This window comes from Zonotrichia albicollis, chromosome 2, assembly GCF_047830755.1.
Source record: "Zonotrichia albicollis isolate bZonAlb1 chromosome 2, bZonAlb1.hap1, whole genome shotgun sequence".
Lineage (NCBI taxonomy): Eukaryota > Metazoa > Chordata > Aves > Passeriformes > Passerellidae > Zonotrichia > Zonotrichia albicollis.
The window spans coordinates 101,533,900-101,559,536 of NC_133820.1; the positions used below are offsets into that span (position 1 = coordinate 101,533,900).

Below are 25,637 nucleotides of genomic sequence, written 5' to 3' on the forward strand. Positions count from 1 at the left end.
ACTAGTGCAGAGGTTGCATTTTAGTTCATTAAACCTAAAATAACAGCTAGGCAATATTAAATCTTCCTGAAATTTCATACTCATAAAATGCTCACAGATATGTATTTTCTCTAAGAATATGAGGAATTTGCAAAGGATAAAAAGATATTTTCAACATGTATTTTCTTTCCCAATTCAGTTTCCAAGTCAAGATTTTGTGCAATATTCTGATCTTCCTTTATTCCCCTAGGAGACTCGACCCTCAAGTAGAAAGACACATCAGGTAAGAAGTATCAGAGTTTCACAGATTCTGATGAGGGAATTACAGACATGTTTGGATAACCCATTAAAAACACCCCAGCCAAGGCAGATAGAGAAAGTCTGTCTGCTTTTGGATGATGCTTAGCCTAAATCAATGAGGAAACTTTGTGATTAGTGATTTAGAAATTCTAATCTAATCTGTAAAAAAAAAAATATACTGCCATGTTTACTTTCTTAATATGTTATAGTTTTCACATGCAGTGTTAAACAATTTTCTCCAGTAATTTAGAGAACGGTGCCATGACTTAGTAGCATCAAAAAACGCCTGTATTTCATAGGAAAAATTATCTTTAGAAGGATAGTATGATGCTATGTGATAAGACAGATGATTGAGACTCAAATACAAGTGTGTCTCTGTGATTGCAGGGTCCGACGTAGAGACGAAAGCATTTTACACCATTATGGTCAGTTTGGACAAAGATTTCATTAATTTTTTTTAAGTTAGACAGGACTTTTGAGCCTGTTAGCCCCAGTTTCATTCAGAAAAATCTAACTCCTGAAAGAGATGTCCCAAAGTGAATATGGCAGTGAGACACCTGTGTCTGTCACTTTCTGTAATTGCTCCCATACCCTTCTCTCTGTGGAAAATTGAGATGTAGGAGAAGGCTTTCAATGGATGACCCAAACAGAAAGACAGCTGTGTCCCTTTTTCTGCTGCTTTCCTCTCTCCCAGCTGAGTACAAACAGCTTTTATCACTGATGTGCAGAGGAACATAACTTGATCACAGAGGAGAAGTGTAGTGGTGCTTGAAGAAGCAGACAGAACACCAGAGAAAGCTTCAAGAATCAACCCAGGGCTTAAAGGCATGGTATCCACTAAGGAAAATCCCCCTTGTTGACAGATGAGTTTGCAAAAGCTTGGAAAGCTGGGGCACCATGTTACAGGACTGACAGGTCATTCACTGGGCAAGCAGCATTGCCAGAAAATCCATCCCAGGACCTCATGGATTAAAAATAAGCCATCCAAGCCCTTGCAAGATAAGGGCAGCCTGTCAAACAACTCCCCAGGCAGTAGCTGCCTGTACCATGTGGGGCAGCCACCCTGAGCTGCCCTCACCAGGCTGTGAACTGCATGAAGAAATAATGAAGATCTGCAACAAAGAGAGTGGAAGACAACAATTCTTATGGAATTCAGTCTTTTCCCTACTTTCCCTAGCATTCTTTCTCATTCTCTCCCCTCACTAAGGAACAGATGGTGCCTTTACTTTTAAGGAAACTATAGTGAAACGTTTTGGTCTTTGCTATCTTCACATTTCTTTGGCTTCTAAGTGTTCACTAAACCCCTCAGCTCCATGGTTTGTTCATCTGTAGCCAAGGGTAGAGACCTTGGTGGCATGTTTGCAGAAGTGCTTTGGGATAGAGAGATCACTTCAACAACAGGTGAGGGGTCTTCATATGACTCTAAATGATAATAGTGCAGGGACCTGTGCAGAGGAGCTCTTGCTTCTTTCCTTTGGATTCAACTTGACTGCCATATGGGGCCTGAATAGGACTGATGGGAAGAACCTTTTGGGTTTCCCTGCAGATGGAATCTGGGATGTCAAATTACTACAGAGGTTGCAGTAATTACTGGTCTTCTGAGCTGGCAAATACTACCCCTTAATTTAGGATTTATTAATTTTCATATCATCATGATTTATCTTTCCCTATTCTAGATGCATGAAACAAACACACTGCGATTGTTCCAAGAAATTAATGACTCTGTGTTTCTGAGAACCAGAGACCTGCTATTCTGTAAAAAACAGCTCCCATTACCTGTGGTTCTCCCAGCAGCACACCTCAGCATTTTTAGGCAAAATACCCTTTCAAAGTCTTTCTCCCTCCCACTGCTCCGCTGCTCATGTCTTCTTCTCCAAAACCTTACTTCTGTCTAATCTGCTTCTGCTCCCCTTAGCACTTTTTCTGCCTGCATTCCTGATCACCCTACACTATCACCTTCTGGAAATAACCAACAGCAACATTTGAGACTACCATTTCCCTTTATCAGACAGCCAGAGGCCTCAGGAACTTCTGAACAAAGACAGGTTTGAAAAACTGAGCAGCTGGTAGACACCTTAAGAACTTACCTAACTAATTTCCAAGGCAGAAGTGACAATGCCCAAGTCATCCCTGGCAGATCTCTGCCTAATTTGCCTTTAAGGATTAACAGTAGGGAGCCGCAAGCTCCCAAGAGGGAGGGAGGGAGGAAGGCAGGAAGGAAGGAAGGCAGGAAGGAAGGCAGGAAGGCAGGCAGGAAGGAAGGCAGGCAGGAAGGCAGGCAGGCAGGCAGGCAGGAAGGAAGGCAGGAAAGAAGGCAGGAAAGAAGGCAGGAAAGAAGGCAGGAAGGAGGAAGGAAGGCAGGAAGGCAGGAAGGCAGGAAGGCAGGAAGGCAGGAAGGAAGGAAGGAAGGAAGGAAGGAAGGAAGGAAGGTTGGTTTAGACTGAAGTTTTCAGTCTAACATTCGTGCTTGTAAAGGATGAATAGTGTCAGGAGAACTTGTCATTTGTAGTTATTAAGATCACACCATAGCAATATGAGAATCACTGAAAGAAGGGTTCCTCCAATTTGTTATGCTGCTCTTGGGAAATATCTTGGGAAGAAAGTGAGAAAAGAATGTAATGATATCTCTTCATAATACTCTGCCAGCCTCCAGCAACTTTTGGCTTGGGGATTTCTTAACCTGGAGGCAGTATTCATGCTGAATATCACTTTCATGAACTTGCAGCTCCCTCCTGATTGCCTGAAAGGAAATTCACAGTTTCCAGCAGGCTAAGATCAAAGTTGATGAGTAGGTAGCTCTACTCTGTGTAGCTGAAGAACCATCTTCCTTGAGTTAATTTTGAACATATTACCTACTAGTTTCATCAGAGGCCTCCTAGGTCTTACCTTTGGAGATATAATGAGAAACTTTATCTTTATTCATATGCTACAGGCTGTTCATGTCTTTGTCAATCTTTATCATATCTCCCCTCAGCCATGTCTCCTAGGACAGGGAGTCCCAGTCTGCTGGTTCAGTCTGTATAAAAAGCACTTCTAGTGTTTTATCATTCCTCCTCAAACTTTTTCAACATGACAATTTAGTTTTTCAGGTGATGTGGCCAAAACTTTAACATTCAGTTTGCTTTTTGGCTGCATGTGTTCTGTTATTTTTGGAGTTTTTTTGTAAACCTATATAACCTCTACATTTCACACCCAGCTAAACATTTCAGAACCATTACTTTATAGCTAAAGTTCTATTTCCCCTCCATGTTCTCTCTTTTATGCTTATCTACATTCAGTATGAGATGCTGTTCTAGTGGCCACTCACCTTTTTGCCTAAGATCCTTTTTTCTCATCTGGTTTCTCAGTCTTAGAAGAATTCCCACTAATAATGTCCTATTAATCTCTTTACTGTAAAACCTATATTTCAATTCATTTTATGCCATACATGCAAATATCTCCCCTCTTATCCTATTACTCCTTAGGTGTTTTTAAGGTTTTGTGGTCAGAGCCCTTATTGAATACATGGAAAAGTACAAACAGGCAGATGCTGTCAACCAAAGATCTCCTTTATCTCCATGCTGTTTATCATCTTACGTGAACCTGGATTTGATGGATTTGAAGAACATGATTACTCCTTACCAAGGTATATTGAATTTCTCCTAATGTATCACATTTACCCATCTTGTTTACCCTAGTAGTGATTTATACTAAATTTGTCAGCCTTACCAGGCTCTATTTCTCCCATTTGCTCTTGGAAGAATTTGAAAAGGCCGATGCTGTACTGGATACATTCAGGTGCTCAGTTCTAAATCTGTTTTAAATAAGAGGCCATGGACTATTATTTTTATTTCAGCTAATTCATCGTTCAGTCCCTTTAAATCTGTTGGATGAACACCATCTGGTTCTAAAATTTTCTTCCTATTAATTTTGCTTATTTGCTCCATACCTCTTCTACAGACACTTCAGCTTGAAATAGATCCTCTGATGATGCCCATAAGGAAGCATTCTGCTGCAGGAAGCTCTCCAAGTTCCTTACAATGGAACTTACAAGTTCCTTACACAGGAGCAAAAAAAAAAGAGATCATTTTGCCTCTTCTGTTACAGTCATCTCCTGCTCAAGGACTGGTTATCTGTTGCCCTATCATTCCTCAAACCCTTCAACTTGCCTAATATTCAAAAGAAGCATACAGTTGCAAATCACTTCCCAAATTACTTCAGACTCATAATATTTTGATGTAAGTAGAAACAGTCACTCTCTCCATTCTGACCATGACTGGGTATGTCTTGTTTTGTAGAAAGATCCTTCTGTATGGCAACAATTATTTTTCTTCTCAGCTACTGTTTGTATATACTACAGATAAACTGAGAGGGTCTGAGATGTAGGCTCAGACATATATTATGATTGAGTACATGAGCTTAGATTGTGCTCTTTGAAGTAGAGTCCTTGCTGTTGATCTTCTTAGGCCTCTGCTTACTTTGAACCCTATAAGTGCTCAGGCCCTTTAAATAATAGGATTAAAGTAAACCTTTGGTTGCTGATGTGAATTTCATGTCTACCACTTCACACAGAGCTGAAAAAATATACCATCCATTGTCAGCCTGACAGCAATATGGATTGTGTTTGTTCCTGCCAATTTTATATTCCCATGGCTGTCTAGTGGAGTTGCTGTCTTAATGTGAGTGAAATTCTAATGTTGTGAGTAAAATGAAAGAAGAACTTGTACCAATGGCTTGTCTTGAAGATGAAGTGTCTCTTGCTGGAAGATAAGCAATTTCTATGAATCATTAGAGAGGAGTCAGAACTCACATTATGAAGCAGTCATTATCCCTTATGCTTATCCTTTTGCTTATCCTTAATGTCTAACCATAAAGTCCAGTGAGTCCTGGCTGGGTTGCTGCAATGTAAATGCCTGGCATGACTGAGCACTGGCCATTTGTGTGTCCCTGAAGAACCTGTCTGTAGGGGGATAGAATATGAGTAATTAAAGGTAGTATAGAAAGTAATCTTACCCCTTAAAGAATTGCAGCTGGGTTAATTATTAAAGATTAGGAGCAGGCCTGATTTTCACAGGCCACAGCTGTAGGCAATGAGAAGAGTGTTATAAAAGAGTGGGTTGGTGGGAACTGGGGTTAGTTGGCTGCTGTGAGGAGAAGGAGTCAGTGCCTAGAGGAGCTGCCTACAAGAAACACCAAGAAGGTACGAAATTCTAGCAATACGGAACCCTTGCAATGTAAAGACAATAGAACTACGCAATATAATGGCAACATTTAACCTGTGCTCGCACAAATTCCTGACTAGGGCTCATGTGCTGGAGCTGAAAAGCACGACAGAGTTGGTTCTGAGAACTTCCCCTCTGTTGTTGTTCTGTACCAAAAGTGCCATGCTGTATCTCCCTCTGTGTGATAATTAGTGTTCTAAGCCCCTGAGTGTCCTGCTGCCTTCTACACCCAGCGCTGGAGGCAGGGAGGTGTGTTGCAATGGAAACTATGCATAGGGAATTAGGATACCAAGCATTTAAAAAATGGGATAAATAACAGAATAATGGGCTTCTGTGTGATGGCATCTATGGCTTGCAGGTATTTCTGTTTTCATATGGTAATCTCTAGGCATGCTGGGCTTTGCTTCCCTAACCACAGACTACCAAAAAGGAGCACTAGTCAATGCTGTCAGTGCTTCCCTCCTATAGAAAGCATGCAAATTTCTAGGAAGACCTTGGTGAAAATCTGTTCAGCTTGACAGGGAATATGCTGATCTGAGAGCCTATTAGCTTTGTTTATGGAGTATGTGAGAAAGCTTCTGTCCCCGCTTATGTGCCCATTTTATTCTCATGACAAAGCACTTATTTCCCTTTTTAAAGGAGAGGTTTACTCCAATTTGTTGTGATGTGGGAGTTCCACAGGCACTGTAGGAAAAAGAAAGAATATTGTAAAAGAGAGCCAGCATAAATGGCTTCATAAAAATATTCTTGAAAATATGAAGTGAAATTGATGGAAAATATTTTTTCTTCTAGCTCTTTCAGTGTCACTAATTCTTGGTAAGCATGTTTTAACAGTAGCCAGTAAATCAACCTGCAGCAGAAACTTTTTGAGTTTTCTGAAGTTGATGGATGCCTTTGAAATACCTGTGGTAGTTCTCCTCCTATATTTGTCAGAGGGAGTTGAGCAAAACCAGGCAGAATTTCTCTATCTGCTTTTGGAAAAGATAGGACTGTGCAATATGACCTATGCTTCTCAAAGCTGATCAGTGTTAGATGATGAATATTGCTGAAACAGCCTGAGATTTATTAGCATGAAACTGTACTCACTGTGATAGAAAGCCAAAGATAAAATATTGCAGTCAGTAATAATTCATCTCACTGAAAAACAACTGTGTCAGAGTGTCTGTGGTTTGGTTAGACAACATACAAAGAAGGAAAAATATGCAAGTGCAATTTTGTACACAAGTTAGGTACTCTTAAAATCAGAATGAAAAGAAAAAAGAGATCTGGGTGTTCAAATAATCTGTGGATGCATCTGAGAGAACTCTCATTGATATCTGTGGGGCCAAGATTTCACCCCTAAGTCAGTATTCAAATCCACTTCCTTCTCTGGTTTTCTTCTTTGTAAAATAGCCTTTTACATTTTCTGTATTAAAGAAGTGTTTGAATGAGGCTGCCCCCTCACAGCCTCTTGCCAGCTGCAGTCAAAGATCTGCCTTGTTCTGATGGCTTGCTGTTTGCAAGGGAAAAAGTAAAGTTATTCATCCATTAATCAGATTTTTAAATGCTAGGTAAGAATAAAGTATTATTGTTGGAGATTGCCTTTAGAATGGCTTCACTTTGGAAACCGGCTTTGGGTCTTTTTGTTTAATTTCACTTTCAAATTCAAATCCTGTGAAAGATCACAGCATTAGTATGCATGTTCCTGTATTTTGTTCTAGCTAAAGACTTTTGGCCAACACAGTTTTTTTAAAAAGCTAATGCTTTGCTGTACATGATTGGAATGCTGCTTCTGCTTCTTGTTTTTGAAAGGGAACGCTGTCAATACACCAGTGGCAACACTAAGTGCTCAGACAGGACAATTTTCTCATTTTTATTGTTTTAGCCTGAGGCTAAGAAGATAGGCAAAGAATTTGAGGACATGAGAAAATTTCTAGCATGTGAGAAGTGAGACTACTCTATTAAAAAATATCAGTTTTGTACACAATTTCTTCACTGCACAATTTAATGTGGAAGCACATCTGTTTAGCTTAATAGTAAGATCTTGCAGTAACCACATGAGCAAAGGCAGCTGCCATGTCCCACTGGTGTCCCTCTAAAACACTGCAATCTCTGGTGGGACATGCTGCCTTTGGGTTCCAGGTAACAGAAAACTCATCTCAGCAGTGCTGGGGAGCAGAAGATGGAGCTCTGTGCAGATCTGACCAGACCATGGGCAGATGGTTATGGCTGGGAACAGGGAAACATGTGAGGTGCTGACTGCAGTGTCTGGAGCCTTCCAAGGCATCAACATGGGGAGAGTAAGCTCCAAGAAAAGTGCATGTGAAGGTAATTTGGTATTTAACATTATTTTATTCTTCCACTTAAGTTATGTGCCGTTCTTGACATGAAAGTTAGAGAAAACTTCTCCCTAAGCCTGTTGTCTCAGCACTATCTACACTGACTGTCACAGCCCACACCAGCACAACCTGGAAAGCTATGCCAGACATGACATTACCTGAGGACATCAACCATGGCAGTGAGTACCTGTCACAGGTGAGGTTGGATATGTGGGGGCATGTATGATTTACTCATAAATCAAATAGGACACCAGGGTTCTTCCAGGCACTGAGATTCACTTGCCTGCACTGGTCTGCTGACCAGACACATAGGGCTCTCCCTCCTGGGCAAGGCCTAAGAGCAAATCCTATCCCTAGGTTGTGTTTGGATGTATTCACTTGATCTCAGAGGCCATAGGTGTGTAATGGCCTGGGCACAGCCCCAGGGCTGCATTTCCCCCAGGACAGCCCTGGGACCGGACCAAAGTGCTGCACCAATGTGAACACCACCTCTCATCTTCAGTCAGTGCATGTACAGCAGCTTTAGGCCAAGTAATCATCTGACCTCCTGCCTTTGAAATCCTCACCTAGGATCTGACCTCAGCCCCAAGCACTTTGAAGTGGGCTGTGCTTTCCTACAAGCCCTGGCTTTGGGTCAGGCCTAAGCAGTCCTGCTCCTCAGGGTACCAGGGACCTGAGATCCTGTCAAAGCCCATGAAGCACTCAACATCTGAAAAAAACCATTCTTTCATTTAACTTCTTGAATAACAGAATAGTAAACAAACTCTAGTGCAATGTGTGATAGCTTTAGCTTTTAGGCTGAAAGTAAATTATTATTTCTTACCTTTGTGTCATATTTTGTGATCCTTGGATTTAAAAGCTTTTGGTTATAAAAATATTTATAATAAAAATGTATCTGTAAATGCATCCAAACAAATGTATGCACATGCACAAATAATCTTATTTTTCCTAAGAGGCGTTCTTTTATTGGCTTCATTCAAAAATTAATGCTCTCATGAGATGAGGTTATAAGTAATTTAATACAACAATATCCTGATAATTGGCATTTGGCAGTTATTGCTACTGCTATTTTACAGGCTAGTTTTGATGAATTCCTCTTTGACACACAGTTATGATTCAGTGTTTTGCTTTCTTTTTCCTTTTCCCTCAGCTGCTGTAATCCATAGCAAGTAATTGTTTAAAACATGAAATCAGCAAGCATCTCCTGCGATTTTCCTTTTTTTCTTTCATGGCCACTAGAAAATGGTCTGAAAGGGGAAAAAGAAGTAAAATGTTCCTTCTGCCTGGCCACTTTTTCCCCCCCACTATCTATTCATTTTCCAAACATGCAATATAAAGAAGAAAATGCTGATAGAGGGGGAAAAGCCTCCAAAAACTAATGAAAAGCTTTCTGCCTGAAGCAATTCAGTTTGCTATACAAATCAGGGAAGTGTCTATAGTTAGATATGGTTGTGTTCCTTGAGAACATGAAAACATGACAGTGTATTATTAGAGAAGAAACTAAAGAGCAGCTGTTGGTTAGCACCTGGTTCCTAACAGCAGGCTGGGAACACAAAGAGAGACTCTCTGTGTGTGCCCTCGCAGCAAGAGAGGAACAAACATCTCATAGCCCCCTCTTCCCCTGAGAGAGCAGTGCTCCCCTCAAGAGGTCAACACAGAGCCCTGAGCAAGAAGTGATGGAAAATTACAGGTGGAAAGGAGAAAAGGGCTCAAAAGACAGTGAAAACCAAAACAAGGCACTATCTTACCTTGCTGCAGCCCAGTGCTGCCTCTGCTCATGAGTCTGTGAAGGAGAGAGGACAGGGCAGCCTTGCCTCTTTATTGGATTGCCCAAACTGTATGTTTCGTAATTAGACAGTTGGGCATCTGTGCTGCGAGTAAGCTATAAATATAAATCTCCAAAGCAGCAGCCATGGGCAGGAGATAAGGACTGCAGCATCTCTGTGCTCACCAGCCTTTTAAGGCATCACAGCTAGAGCTGCATGGGGGCCCTGATGGCAAGGGCTGTTGTGCTCTTGAGCAGTGACAGCCCATCACTTTGCTGCATTTGGGAGTGCCTTCAGGAGGTGCTGCAAGGCACCCCGAGGAGATGGTGCTATTTCAGGGCTCAGTATTTTGTCTGAGATATGAGCAACTCTAATTTATCAATCAGATTATTTGTCAGGCCTTTGGGATTGACAGAAACACCTTAAGAAGTGCTGACTGCTCTGTGGATGTCACAAACTCCAGCACTCCTTCATCTGACTGTCTGTCCACCCCAGGTGTGCAACCCTGTTGCAGGGTAGTTTGTATCTTGTGTCCTGCCTTGTTTTTGCCCTGCACCTCCTCGTGCAGGAAGCTGTAGTGCCACCTCACTACAAAAGACAGCAGCTTTAGAGATGAGCCTGAGATCACAAAGTAAGTCTGTGCTGGCAGCAGGACTGTAGCTCAGGGGTGAACTTGCTGCTCAGGGCTTGTTGTACCTTTCCTGCTGCAAGGTAAGTGTGGTGCTGGGTGAAGGGAACACTGGTACATTAAAAAAAAACCAAACAAACAAAAAAAAAGAGCAAGATATTTGAGATGGGAAAAAGGTCTTCTAGTAGCTCCCATGGGGACAATCTTGCTGGCTGGGGAGGAAAATCTGTCCAAGCAAGGCTCAGTGTAGAGGTGGGGTTACAGCCTGCTTACCTCCTTGCCAATAGTGGATCCATCTCTGCATTTCAATGTACTTCTACAGAGAAGGGTGTAGCAGAGACATGGTGCTTGGTACAAAGTTGAATTATTTTAAGAGGAGGAAAATTAAAACCTCTCTGTAAGATGGTGTGGTGAAGAAATAACAAGGAAATAACATCAGGCAGACTCTTTGTGCAGGCAAAAGACTCTCTACAGTAACATATGCATTTGAAGAAGTGCTGCGCTGTTGAACTGAGGTTGCAGGTTGTTCCTCCCCCTGGCTGAAGCAGCAATACTTGATGAGGGATTTAGCTCCTTTAGCTGATTTATTTATTACTTCCACAGTCCTGAAGAACACTTCATTCCCTTCATCTTCTTCTCTCTCTTTCCTTCAGAGCCCTGATTGAGCAATAGTCCTTAGGAGAGAGTGTCACCTCCCAGCTTGTCTCTGAGCAGTTTGGACAAGTGTAGGTCAAGCTGCAGAGGCTGGATGCTGACATTAACTGTGTGCCAGGCTTTTTGGCATGACAAACTGATTTATGGCTTGACATGGAGCCCAGTCAAGTTTTATGGTTTTAACTCCAAACCAATGAGAAGTGGGCATCTGAGGCATTCATCCTACCATTAAAAAGCTCGCAACAGCATGTCCTCACCCTCTGCCAAGCAACATGATTTGAAAGCCTGACTCAAGCCTCTGGCAGAAAATGACTTTCACACATCTCTTTTTATCCCTGCAGAAATGCCTAGCTTCCAAGCACCATGGGTGAGGACCACGGCCTAGAGACTTGGGTTAGGGAGATAAGAGAAATATACCACAGAATTCCTGGGGAAAGTACTGTTCATCCTAGGTCTAGTGGCCTTTTGCCTCATATTTCTTTAGCTACCATGTAAACAGCCGTTTCACATTTCCCAGAACAATAAACAGTTATGAAAAGCTGTTTAAGCATCAAAAAGGGGAAAGCTAAGACATATGTTTTGACAGCTCTGGAAAGCCTCAACCTTTTTATGTTAGCCAATTTTTTTGTTTGCATGATTCAAAGGTGTGGCTGATGTTGAAGAAACAACCTGGGTAAATGATGGCTGTCCCCTGCCCCAGTCCAGGTCGTTCTGGGCACTAATGACATCTCTAATCCCCAGGTGTCAGTCTGACTGGAGAATATTTTTTGGATCTGGTATTCACATCCAGCAACCAAGGACAGCTTAGGGTAAATGTTGCCTTTCAGAACACTTAATCTAAAAACTTGAGAAGGTGGACTACAGATCTGCTAGTGCAAACTTTACTGCTTTTCTCTCTGATAAGAGCAAATGTTCTCTAAATCTGGTTATCCTACATTGTCCTGCTGGTTAAACTGTCCCAGTTTCATTTTGGCTGTCGCTTTACTCTCGAGGACCCTCAGCAGGGAAAGGACTCCTTGAAAAAGGATGCTGCCAGAAAGCTAAATCATCATCATTGTGTCAGGCCTTGATCCTGTGCTCCTGGCAGCAGGTAAGGGCTTCCTTCAGACAGGCAGGGAGGGGAATGCCTCCACACTTTGGGAACCAGCATTTCCAAGGCACAGAAGGGTGGCAGGCTCACAGGAGAGGTATTCCTGTGGATGCTGTCTGAAGCAGAGACATGGCCTTTATGAAAAGGGATGGGGGCTGAGGCTCTCTACCCCACAGCAGTGGTGGCTTTGCTTGGCACAGATCCCCTTGTCATTTCCACGGGGCTGTAGCCCAGGACCAGCCCTGCTGCTTCCATGACTGAGGCACAGGCAGGAAGCAAAGAAAGAATTTCAACCAGTTCCCTACTCCAAGGCAATAAGATGTGTACGTACAATAAGAGCTGCTTTACAATCACAGAATCACTTATATTGGAAAAGACCTTTAAACTCATTGAGTCCAAATGTGCTTTAGAAATGGAAAGGAAATGCTGCAAGCTGTAAAGCACAGCTCCCCTGGAAACCATACCAAGGTGCCACTGGCTATCCCTTGCTGTGAGGTTAGAGGTTTTACCACTAATCCCTCACAATCTGGATTTGCCCTGCCATTCTCTGCAAGTCATAGAAGATGCCAGAAATGTGGGCATCCAAGAAGAATATAAATTTTCAGGATAGGTTAAACAAACCAAAATCTAACCAGCTTGCACTGGTAGTGTGTTTACTGAAAGAACTCTACTAACAGATATTTATGGGAATCTGTCCTTGCTGTTCTGACATTTGTGTTCATGGTAGGTAGTACAGTGATTAAAACGGTGTTATGATGTTGTTGAGCCTTTAATCTAATTTGGGGGATTTAAATGTGAGTTCTGTACATGTGATATTGACTGCCAGAAACAGCAGCAGAGCCAGAGGGGAAGAGGGCACCTGTGGACATTGTGCTGGTAGTCAATATTTTGCCAACCCTTCAAAGTCAGGTTCTCACAGTGAGAAAGATGGAATTAGCATTTGCTAGTATGAGCAGGGGATTTGGCTGTGCTAGCAAGACGTCAGCCTGCTGGCTTCTTCTAGCCCTTCACAGCCACAGGTCACACCAGTGCCTTCCAAATTAGACACCTGCACAGAAAACTCCACACTCAGGCCTCCCCACACCTGGGGAATACCTGGAGGATCCCAGCCCCACCTCCCTCCTGGTGGGCAGCTGTCCTCATTGACACTGTTGTGCCCAGACTGTGGGGCACAGGTGAGATGTAGGTGCTTGCGTGTGAAGAGCAAAGCAGGGTGATTTCCAAGGGCCTCCTCTCTGCATGATTTCCCCTTCTGCTCTGTGTTTTGGGCTAAAGCTCCAAGATGTCATTGCTGCAAAGATATGCTCAGGCTTGAGAGCAGGTTGAAGCACTCAGAGCCCTATGACCTGTGTGTTTTTCACAGATGATCTCATCAGCAGTTCACCTCTCACAGGTTTTGCCATTAAAAGCTGGCATCTGGTGTAAGCCAGTTGTCTGTGTGCTTTCTATGGGGGCTGGAGGTGCCTATGTCTTGCTGCTGACTGACTCTGTTGGGTGAGATTAAGTTGACCTAGCGTCTTTTCTTGCTCCTAGCCAGTAATTTGTGCTTGTGAATATATATATCCCAGAACAGTTTTTTTGAATTCCCACAGGTTTTGTGTTGGGAAGTCTCTGAGACAGAAGCAAATTATATTTAATGACCTTGATGCATTTCTTTCTCTTTTCTTTCTGTGAATTTCCTGCTGTTTCTGATCCCAAGTGCTTGAGGTGTGTGTTCTGTCCCATACCCAGTCTCCACGGCTTGTACCCCTTGGGCCTGGTGGCTGTCAGAGCACAGGCAGGAGTTCTTCCCCTAGCAAAAAATGCCACATTTGAGTAAATTATGCAGATGAGCCTGAGTTTGAAAATTCAGACACCCAACTCTCTCCAAAATTTCTAAAACCAAATTTTACATGGAAAACCTAGGAAGATTTTCCATTTCTCCCCCTCTCCATCCTGTGTCCCACTCACACTGAGGGAGATGTACCCATTGCCCAGGCTGCCTTTCTGTGCCTACTTAATGGCCCCATGTCTTAGGGCTCACTTTGCAGACCTGATCACACAGCACTGACAAATTAAGTGCCCTGAGTGAAGAGAAACTGAGTGGTGACTCTTAAGCCAGAGGGAGTGCTGGATGTATTTTCAGAGTACAAACAAAGCTGGAAAAGCAGAAATCATTTCTTCTTCACTCCTTCACTTATATGCCAAGCAAATATCACAGCATACAAAAGGCCACTGATCTCAGCAGCTGTTTCATGGCCCCATCTCTGCCCTTTCCCATTTTGGCTGAAATACTCGTTCAGTGTGCTTTAGCTGCTGGTTTTGGAACATGCTAAGACTTCTTCAGTCCAAAACTAAATCTACCCTCATAATCCACTACAGTTAAGTCCTTAAAAAGCTAAGCAGGCTTCACTTAACAACAATAAAACCTTTTGTGGTTTGCAGTGACAAAAGGATCCAAGTGATTGCTTGAGTTCAAAGCAGGTACGCAAACCCAATAACACTGAATTTTGGTGCCCTCTTTGCCCACTTACCTGCCTGTTTGAACTAATGCCTTTACCCCACTCTACCTAACTCCATCAGTGAGTATATATGCAAAAAATTCTTTCATGACTTCTTTTAGAAGAGAGGAATTTTCTCCTGAGGTAACTCTTATCTCAGAGAAGTACAGTGCTGTGACCCCAGCAGCAGGAGTCAGGAGCTGCCACTAGCAAAATGAAGAAATCAAGTGTCCAGCCTGCTTCACCTGCCTCCAAGTATGAGGCTGCTTGTATAGATCAGAAATTTTACACTAAGCACTTTTATTTTGGCCTGCACAAACACAGAAACAGACTTTTGTAATAGGAACTGTAGATTGCCTTAAGCATAGGTGTAATCACCAGCCTGTCCATAATAAATAACAATAATCCCAGGTCTGGCTTTAATTCATGGTGTGACCTTGGACATGACACCCACATCCATGCTATCCAACCTGGCAAGTAAATGCAAGTCCCAGTGTCAGACAGAGATGGTGCAAGTGCCAAGCACTTTGAAAAAAAAATCAAATTAAGCTCCCTAGAGCTCAGGTTTCCCACTTGTAGGGGAAACTGTGAGAGAGATCATTGCTCAAGAACAAGATCTGAAAAATACACTGGATGATAAAAAACCCCAGCCCCCAGCAGACTCAGAGTTTTCCACACCTCCACAGCCAGTAAAAGGATCTTTCTGTGAGGAGCCCATTTCCCAACAAAATCTCTCAAGACTAGGCGCTATAGCTCTTTACTCACATCTGACTCAAGTTTCATGCTGAGTGAGGGGTACAAGGTCTTGAATAGAGATGCTTCAGCACCTCACAATCATCCCGTCTGCACCCATTACTACATTGCAACCAATAAGCTGTTCTTAGGCTATATAAAGTAGGACTTCAGATGTAAAATTCTGTGACATTCTACTACCTTCAAAGGCACTTCCCAAAACAGCATGCAAATAAAAACTAGCTTAATGCAGCTGGAAATGATGTTAAATCCAAAATCTTGCACAAAACTGTTTAAGCCTTGTATTGTGCCTGCACATTGTGGAGTAGGGCAGTAATCCCCTTTTTTGATAATGCCCTAATGCGAGCCTGGTAGCAGGTTAGCCTTCTGAAGGCCATCATGTGCAATTTAAAACAAGCACAGCGATATTAAAAAGTTGTGTTTACAAAGAGCAGCTGCTGTTGTTACAGAATGTATCCTTCCCCCGGCCACATAACCAACAGGTAACTCAATCTTTGCCAGAGTTTGCTGAAAGAAGTGCAGCCTAGGGCTGCCGTGTACCTCTGAGGCTATTTAGCACAATGGGAAGAATTTCAGTGTAGAGCCCAGATTAGCCTGGATGCACGTGCTCAGATTAATGTCCAACCTGCCACCTGCCACTGCCCCTTATCCTGATCCTGTACGTGACTACAGCAAAGCTCAAATGCTTCTTTACTCTTTATGTTCGGTCACTCATTTTCTCCTCCATGACATCAAAACCTCTGAAGATGATTGAATTAAAGCTTCATCTGTCTCAGTGATGCCTTTTGTGAGAGCTCATAGTGATTTCACTGGTGGATTGAAAAAGTTACATATTCTATAACTGCCATTAATTTTATGGTTGAATTTAACAGAGAACATGACATTTACCAGGAAGACAGCTCTTTATGGCACCTGAGTTAAACATTAGCTACTTCTGACATCATTTGGGCTGCTCAGAATTTTCAAAAACAATTCAAAGATGAATTATCAGCTCTATGGACATGCATTAATTTGAAAGACTTGACAGACATGTTCAGCTATTAAGTTATTGGAGCACAGAAATCAAAACCATATCATGCTGAGCAAAAACATGACATGTCTCTGCTACATAGGCCTTTTCAGCCAAGACCAGCAACATTTTTACACACTGATCAAAGTGCACAAACAGCTCTCTGATATTAAATTTTTGGGGAAAAAAACCCCACAGTGTCTCTCTTTTTATGCTTTAAAAAGATGCATTTACATTCAGTATGACTGAAGGACAGTGAGATTACAGTCTTTATCATACAAAATCTGCATTCTTTTTTTGCACATATCCTTACTATGAATTTGCTGACCTTTTTTTGATGCTACCTGTATGCATACCTCAGAAAACCATCGTCCAATGTAATACTAGACCACCTTAGTATTACCACAATTTTCTGTGCATTTCATTCCATGTTCCACCGCCTCTTTTCCTCTTACATGTTATGGCTGGCATACCACATGTCTCCCCTGCTTCCCTTCCACCCCAGACATCTGCATTATCAGCAGTGTGGTCTTCCAACCTCTCCTCTCCACCCAAGCCATGAAAACTACAAGGTAATCCTTTGAATTGTTGCCTCCTTGCCACCACTTCTTTCCCCTCAAGGATTAACCGATGTTTCCTCAAAACATCTGTCATTTCTCACCTTCCCCTCATCCCCCTCACCTCCCCATTTAACCTTATTTCCCTAGAACACTTGATTACTCTTTGTTTGCCATTGACAAATGTCCTTGTGGTATTCCTCACCTACCCAGCCCTGCACAAATGTCACGTCACTTTTGGCAGAGTGTGCCAAACCAGGGCAGGAGCTGTGCCCACCCAAACCAGGGCAGGAGCTGAGATCACCCAAACCAGGGCAGGATCTCTGGCCACACAAACCAGGGCAGGAGCTGTGCCCACCCAAACCAGGGCAGGAGCTGAGATCACCCAAACCAGGGCAGGATCTCTGGCCACACAAACCAGGGCAGGATCTGTGGCCACCCAAACCAGGGCAGGAGCTGTGCCCATCTGTTGCAGCTGTTGTTTCATGGCTCCTTGCCGTGCTGGAGCAGCCCCAGTCTCTCAGGCAGGAGGGCTGCAGGGAGCAGTTGAAATCCATAAATCACCCAGACACGCCAGGTATGCCCAGCCACGGCAGTAAGGGCAGCTGCTGAGCGCAACCCAAGCACCTCTTGGAAAACTCTTCGGTAAACAAATCTGCCATTGAATTCTTGGGCACAAATATTAAACATTCTGGACAGAACCCTGCAGAGATAGAGATGAGAGGTTCACTGCTCTCTTTGTTCTGTGATCATGCAAAACTTGGCTCCTGCTCAGCAGACAGCAATGCTTCTTTCTGTGTTTTAGGAAGAATCTGCTCTTTTGTTAGAGTGTATTGAGGTGTTTTTCTGAGTCTCTGCATGAGCCATGGGCATCACCTCTCATTTGAAATTTAACTTGGGCCTGAACAGATTCAATGGTCACCAAATTTAGAGAAATATGAAAAGAAAGACCTCCTGGCTTTGAAGAGTCTAGAACTAAGAGAGTTTAACATGTAGAAAGAAAGAGAAGTTTTTTTCTCTGCCTTGCATGTTGAAATGCATTTAGAGCATTCAGTTCTGCACATCATTTCAACAAACCCTAAAGTAAGACTGGATCCCAGACCTGAGTACTCTGACTCTGATCCTGCTCTGGTCTTGATCTTTTGTGTCAGGAAGACAACTTTGCCTTCTGGAAATCAAATTTAAAGAAAAACAGATATCGACTATTGACAGATACTGATGATGACATTGATGATGATGACGAGGAGAAGCAAGATGAAGAGTAAGAGGAGAATGAGGAGAAAGTGTGGTAGGGAACGGCCAGGTGATCCCAGAAATACAGCTCTCAAAGTATCCTTTCTGGCACAGTTGTGTTAGATGACTGAAAGGCTTCTCATGTGGGACCTTTGCTGCCATGATGAAAAATTACTTCCATCATCTTTCAGTGTGACTAGAGCAGTTCTGCTCCTTTTCAAACATGTCAGCAGCTCAAATTGCCCTCCTTTTTCTTGGTGGCTCTGTAAATAGGAATGCCAGGATCATATTGAGGACAAGTATTCTGTATAACATTGTCGAGCCAGCATTGCTTGTGCAAAAATAAAAAAAAAAGTTATTTTCTAAGTCAAAACCATTTTTCACAGAGATGTGATCATGTTAACGTCAAGCAACGCAAGATTATTCCACTTGTTCATGCGACCATTGCAAGGGTATCTACAGTACTCACAAGAGAAGCAAAAACTTTTGTCGTCAGAGATCAGTTTTGAAACTTTGCAAATGAGGATTTTCACCACTGTCCCATATGAAAATTAAACACAGGGACTGCTTGATGCATTGGCTAATGTGAATCCAGGATTTTGGTGACCAGATGAAAACTAAAATTGTGTTAACACAACATGGATATATGGAATATAAATTACTTTTGGTTTTAATGTTTTCCAGAAGTCTCTCATCCAGTACATCAACACCTTTGAAGGAAGAGGATGCCTTCTTGGGGTATTGCATGGGCATGGTTCATGCCAAGCATGTTCATTTCATTTTCACCCCAAAATAATTAGATTACCATTAATTCCTGTCTCAATACAGTCAAGATCTAACTAACTACATGTCTATATCTACTATGATGTTTAGATGATTCACATGTACTAGCTGGTGTTTTATTATATAAAAATTAATACAAGGAGGCCTGAATCTCACTCTGCCTTTCAGGAGAAGCTCTCCTTTACAATCAGCATGCATGAAAGTAAGCACCAAGATATTTTGTCTGGGCAGAATAACTCACCTATCCAGCAGGCACAAATGCTTCCCAGCTCAGGCAATGGCATGTGTGGGAGTGAAATAGCCCAGGGGAGAAAAGAGGTGTGCAAGGACATGCACACCCCTTAATAAACATCCCTTCAATGAAATATATGCTGTGGACCAGGTCTTGCTTAAAGACAAGTTTCAAGCTGAAAGGTATGTAAGCATGCTGAGAGCATTTCAACAGCATAAAACAGATAACAGAATAATCTGTCTGCAGCTCTAAGTTTGCTTTTCTTTTTGCACAGCTGCCTCTAAACAAGGAGATTGTAATGCTGATCTTTGGATTCCTGAATAAATTCATTCCTTACTTTATCTTCAAGCCTGTCTGGTGGTAGGGGTGATTTAAGTGTAACTGGCAAGACACCATCATTCCATTCCCATATAAGCCACAATTCAGTGAAGGGGTGGACTGTTCTCCTATGAGACATAAAAGACAGAGGTAGCCAGATGCTTCTTCACAAGTTGCATGAGACATTGTGAAAGTTGTTAATGAGGCTTGTAAATGAAGTCTTCCTGGGACACAGTCTTTATCTCTGGAAAGCTGGAAAAGTGCCTCAGCAAGGATCTCCATCAAGGTCAGGGTGCTAGAGTTGGCTGAACTTCATGACCTTTAGGATGCAGGTGAGGCTGCTGCAGCTCTGTGTGCGTGGGTCCAGCCCATAGTGAGGCTGAGCAATGCTCCTGATGGGCAAACACACACATGCACACAAAATGTGCATTGCTGGTTACATGGAGCAGCACAAAAGCAGCCAGGCTGCATGCTGCCTTGGCACTGCTGGCTCCACAGAGGATACCTAAACCAAAAATACTTCCTAAGCACAGAGGAATAGCTGGATCTCCAGTTCTGCTTGCATGTGTAAGACCAGGTTTCCACAAGTAATCTTGATGGATTCCATCTTGGAATGTCCAACTTGAAATGTGTAAAAGAAGCATGATTTCTAGAGAATTCAAATGCTGATGAAATTCAATCCTCTGAAAGCTTCATATTCTTACAGAACAGAATCTCTCCACTTTCCTGAAAGCACAAGTGCTCTGTTTATCCTCAGAATCTTTGCCTCACATACTCCTGGACCTGAAATAACCCTAATTGCCATAATTTAATTAAACTACCAGTTTGAAATGTCTGAGTGTTGTATTGAGACTGCATGGAAAATATGAGTGCAGGTAATTGTGTTAGCTAGGAATAATCAAACAGCTTGCAGAGTAAGAAGGGGCTGACATTAAGTGTTATCCAAGCTGACATATCCTGAGGCTATGGCATTAGGCTGGTCCTCTTGTGGACTGCTGAAGAACTGAGGCTGTAAATGTTTATTTTAAAATGTGCTTCCAAGGGTATGTTCTAGAGGATTTGTTACTCCTTATTGAGGTTGTGTGTATTCCCTCAATAACCACTAAAGATATTAGCCCAGCCAGTGCTTGATACTGCATGAGCAAAGCCATTTCTCAGGGGGAAAGCACAAAACCTGGGGTTACTATATAGATCACAGAGGTGCTTAGAGACTAACTACAGCTAGGGAGGCTTTGGATCCTTTAATTTATACTCAGATGGCTTTTTTCTTTACAGCATTGTGTTTATTTTCACCTCACTCAAGCAGAAGAGCTCTAAGGGAGGTGGTGGGAGTTGGACAATACTCTCCACCTCTGAGAAAGGTTTATCAATCCCCTGTATTGAGCTGTGTGGTTTTCACTGAGCTTTCCACTGTGCTTTAGCAGCAGAGAATTCCGTGACAGGGCTCTAGCAATAACCTTCTGCTCCATCCCCCAGGCCACTTCAGCCCTACCAAGTGCTCTCCTCATCCTCAGTGCCTAGGCAGGTGACACAGCAGATCTGATATTTGAAGTGACACAGCTGAAGGTGGCTATTAGTGGGGAGAAAGCAGCACCACTATGTTTGCTTATTCCTTATCAACACACTTTGAATAAAAGACTGTAATCCTTGTTGATTATATTGACATACATTAAAAAGAGCCTCTACCAAGAGATTGGGAAGTCATGGAGCTAATTAGTAGAAAAGCCATTAAAAGGCATTTTATCTTAAAAGTAGAAAGGTGTGAAAACTCCTTTTTGTTTTTAAGGCAGATCAGTTGTGCGTTGTCAGTTCTAAAGCAAGATCATAAAGCAGGCTGCTAGAGGCAATAATTAAAAAGTAAAAGTCTTGATTTTCCTACTCTTCTGAGAATTTTATTTTTAGAGTGTGTATTAAGTGCATCTGTGTGCTTCTAAACTAAAAGATGTGAAAGGAAACAAATGTGAGACTTGTTTCACATCAGCAGCTTGGCTCATAGGGCTTTCACAGTGGGAGGCTGCTCTTTGGGCTTTCTCAAAAATGGAAAAGCAAAGCTCAGTTCAGCTTGAACGCAACCCAGATTATAAAAGACTAACTTTGGACCAGGCCCAGACTAAAACAAATCAAAGCTCTGCCTTTCCTGGGATTTGCTCACAAGCTCCTGGGACAGTCCCAAGGGCTGCCATGGGTTTGTAACTCCCCTGTGAGTCTGTGGGCTCAGGGGTCTGGTGCTGCTGCACCAGTGCTGGTGCCCTCCTGCCCCTCATGGCAGCATCTGCCCAGCGTGGCTCTGGGGACAGCTGAGACAGCTCTGCAACCTCATCCTGCCTCAGTGCTGCCTGCTTGCCCTGGCCCTTAGGAGCCCCGGCTGACAGCCGGGTCATGGACCTCATTTCTCTGCAGGAGCTCCTGCTGCTCCATTTCAGCTGCCTGATGGGCCCTGCAGCCAAAGGCCCTGAGGGTTGTCCTCCTCACAAATCAAAACAGGAAGAGAAGTGTAACAGCAAAAATAATCCAGGCATTAGGCTATGAGCTGCTGTGGGGAATCAAAATCCAACCAAACAAGAACCACAAAACCTAAAAATTCCCTAAATGCCACAGTATCCTAATTATCTCTGTTGAACTCTTTCCCTGGATCTCTCCAGCAGAGTCAGTTTATCTTTTTGCCCTTCCAGGCTGTTGGGTAGCTTTTGGACATGATCCAAAGTCTCCTGAAGTCAGTGAGAAGTTTCCAAGGTCTCTGAAACAAGGCCCAAGTGCAAAGTGGTAAAAAGCATGAGTATCCTGCCTTATACTCCAGGTGAAAATACACACATTCTCCAGGTGCCAAACATCAGAGCTCAGTAAACAGTTCTTTCCTGTTTCTTCAGTGCATGAGCAAATGTCTCTGATACAGTAGATGAACCTCTTCTCCGAAAGGAGGACAGGACTGGCTCCCTTCTAGCAGTGAAATTGCTATTGGCAGTGGAGCTGCAAATCACAGGAGTGTTCCTTCTCCTGGTCCTTGACTGCATAATTTCACACAAAGCCCTGTTTCAATGATTTTGTCTCCATATGAGACACTTCACCTGGTAACACTGTAGGTCTCTGAATAGTAACCCTCTGCTTCTGGTCCGGCTGCAGAACTGTGCACAATCTCTGAGTAGTCACCAAACTGCCCATATGGCCCAGGCCAACCATGTTTTAAACAGCCAACCTTTAAGTTACATTCTCCAATCAGCAAATAACCTTAGATAGCACAATTTCAGTGGCAGCCTGAGAGATGAGACACTGACTGATGCCACAAGCAGATAAACATCTGCAGACCTGAGTGCCTACTGATCTGACCCTTTGCACCAAGGTTTTTAAAGAGGACAGGTAAGGATCTGGCCATAAAAATAGTTCCACAGGCAGAGAGACAGCAGTAGAGGATAAGGTGACGAGAGGCATTTCAAATCGTCTAATTCATTCAAATTGCTCTGTGCTAGAGTGTGGCATTCACATTCTCTGAAAAAATTCCTTTGCCCAGGGTTTTTCTCTTGGGATGCTGAAAGGCAGTAAGAGAGGCCTCAGAGAAAAGGAAAACAATTCTTATCTCATTTGCTTCTCCTGTGATGTGCTCATGTGGAATGTTTGGAGATGGTTTACCCACAGGTAATTGCCTGATTGGACTCTGGTGTGAGTTGTTTTGACTCATTGGCCAATCAGGGCCAAGCTGTGTCGGGACTTTGGAAAGAATCATGAGTTTTCATTATTATCTTTTTAGCATTCAGTAAGTATCCTTTCTGTATTCTTCAGTATAGTATACTATTCTTTATTATAATATAGTATAATAAAGTAATAAATTAGCCTTCTGATAAGATGGAGTCAGATTCATCACCTCTCCCCTCATTGGTGGCCCTGCATTTACGATATTAGAACAACTCTGCTTGCAAATAGCTGAGGTGAATGCAAAAAACTTACCTGTGACTTCATAAGCTCTGCTCAGTACAGTTTGTGCCAGGCACAAGGACAAGGTTTGCAAAGCCTCTCATGAGGGTCATATCATAAAGGCATTGAATTTTGTAGCAAAAAAATACACATTCCCCTCCTCACTTAGCACCATCTTCTAGTGAAAATGAACATCACAGAGAAGTAAGAATAACCCCACATCAAGCCACTACTTGCTGTATCAACTTGGTTTTACCAGAAGTGATGCCTCAGGCAAGTTTCAAAATTTAAATTTCTGCTGCTCTTCACATTTTCCCAACGCTATCTTTTTTTCCCTAAGCTGTTACACCTCCCTGAGAAATTCAGTTTCTGAGTAATTTCCTCCAGCTTTCCTCCTCCTGACCATGGGACTCACTGAACACCACAGATTCACATAAAAACAAAGCTGGATGTTCTGCCCCGGGCAAGATCAGCTGCAGACATACAATTTCTGACGTGTCCTGACCAAATGTTATCTTGTTCTTATTCAACAGCCTTTCTGAACTGTGTCAGCCTTTCTGCTCATGCCTGACTCAGATCTTTAGCTCAATCCATGAATAAAACTTCATGAGTCCTTCTGCAGTCGTGGAGGCCTCCAGAAGGTGGCCAGAGGCAGCTCAAGTAGGGGCACAGGTGCCCTGGGCAGGTTAGGTTAGACACCATTAATGCCCTGCTGCGTGCATTTCCATGGTGTGCTGTCCGGTTTTCGGCTGTTTGGAGGGCCTGGAAAGGCCCGGAGTGGCCTTGGGGCAGCCCGCGTATCAAAGGACGAGAAGAGGCTTCAGTTCTTCTTTCGATCTCTATGTTTATTAATTGTTTATCTAAAAGATTTTCTTTTGGCCCGACAGAGGTCTGCTCAGCAGCCAGCCATGAGCACACTCTGTCCTGCCCTCTGGACAGTCACCTATCTTTATACCCATAGTTACGTGTACAATATTTATCATTTTTCCCCAATCCTTTTTATTCTTATTGTCCGGTGCACTTTCAGTAATGACCAATCCCAAAGTGCCACCATCACCACAGAAGATGGAGGAGAAGAAGAAGAAGAAGAAGAAGAGGACACGCCCCAATTCCTCCATCTTACTTCTCTAAACCCCCCCTGTACAGCAATCTTAAACCCTGTGTCTCACCCTCTAATTAACTAATCCCTTCACCATTCACCCCGGTGAAGTCCTCCTATCCTCATAAAGGTGTCGTCTCCTGTGTAGGATCAAAGTCCAGCCACCAGACACTTCTGGCAACATTCCAGGACTCCCGAGCCCCCCAAGGGTGGTCTCAGTGGCTCGGCACCTCAGTCCTGAGGTGCTGAGATCCCACATCTCCCCCTTCTGTTTGCCCCAAGAAAACCTCTTTTACAATCCGATTCATGGCGCGTTTTAGGCATACAAAGATGCATGGGACGACAATTATGAGGACTAGGAGGACTATCAAAACATAAAACCCTACCCTTAAAATTCCTCTCCAAATGGGAGAGATGTCAAAGAAATCTACCAGCTGGTCAATCCATGATCCTTTGTTAGTTTTCTCTGTAATAGGTAAATTTACCCCATTGCCTATTGCAATGAATGAAAAAATGATGCATATAAGCATCATGAAACTCATGACCTCACTTTTGTGCAAAACCCTTGTTATGTTTTTCATTCAAGACCCTAAAGAGAAAACCCCCCAGAGTCTTTCGTTCCTCTTATTTCTCTTCTGAGTCGTCCTTTGCAGTCTGAGTCCTGACTTTTGTCTGAGTATTCGTCTCTTCTTATATATTGTTGAGGAAAATCGCTGCATAGTTGCAGACTCATTACGAGATGACACTGTGGCTCCGCCGAACCGATCCGGCATGTCGTGCACTTCGGTCATTCCCCCACGAGGTGGCGCTGTCACCGGCCTCCCTGGCTGGGGCGACTGCATGAACACAACTGCCTCCCGTTCAGCTGATTGTCGCTGTTTGCAAACTTGCTTGAGACCGGGGCTACCTGGCTTTTGATTAAACTGACAATAGGGTTAGAACACACACGCGTCTCCCCAGGAGGGAAGAGGCTTGGACTCCGAGGGTTTTAACCAAAGGCACCAAGTCTGGAGAGGGCCCCTCCTCGCCCGAGACGTCACCGGGGGTCTGGCCCGCCCCCGCCCGCGCTCTATTCTCTGCGCATGCGTGCTCTCTGAGCCGCTCCCTGTCTCTCCTGAGGTAATTTCTCCCTCTCCCTTTTGTTCCACCTCTGAAATTTCCCCGCCTCGGTCTGCCCCTGACTCTGTCTCCTCCTCCTCCGACGCTGTGTCTGCTCCTCCGCTCACCGGTGCATGCAGCCCGCCTCCCGCCAGCCCCCGGGAGCGCTCCGCGATCCGGGCCAATCTGCGGGTCTGACGTCACAACCGCGCGCCTCCTGCGTCTCACCATGG

The 25,637-nt window shown here is 43.4% G+C and overlaps 1 protein-coding gene and 1 long non-coding RNA gene across 4 annotated transcripts in view; one reads left to right on the plus strand and one right to left on the minus strand.

The window, feature by feature from the left end:
• Positions 1-9,709, minus strand: part of FHL2 (four and a half LIM domains 2) — a 38,278-nt gene extending 28,569 nt beyond the window's left edge. For 2 of the 3 annotated variants that reach the window (XM_026794041.2, XM_005487970.4), the window contains exon 1: positions 9,547-9,709. The gene's annotated coding sequence lies outside the window, so the exon portion shown is untranslated. The remainder of the gene's footprint in view (positions 1-9,546) is intronic. The other variant, XM_074535874.1, reaches the window with a different exon arrangement.
• LOC141728252 (uncharacterized) overlaps positions 1-25,637 on the plus strand; it is a 59,467-nt gene that overhangs the window by 2,930 nt on the left and 30,900 nt on the right. Inside the window, exon 2 of the long non-coding RNA XR_012579130.1 lies at positions 230-262. This is a non-coding gene — a long non-coding RNA (uncharacterized LOC141728252). The remainder of the gene's footprint in view (positions 1-229; positions 263-25,637) is intronic.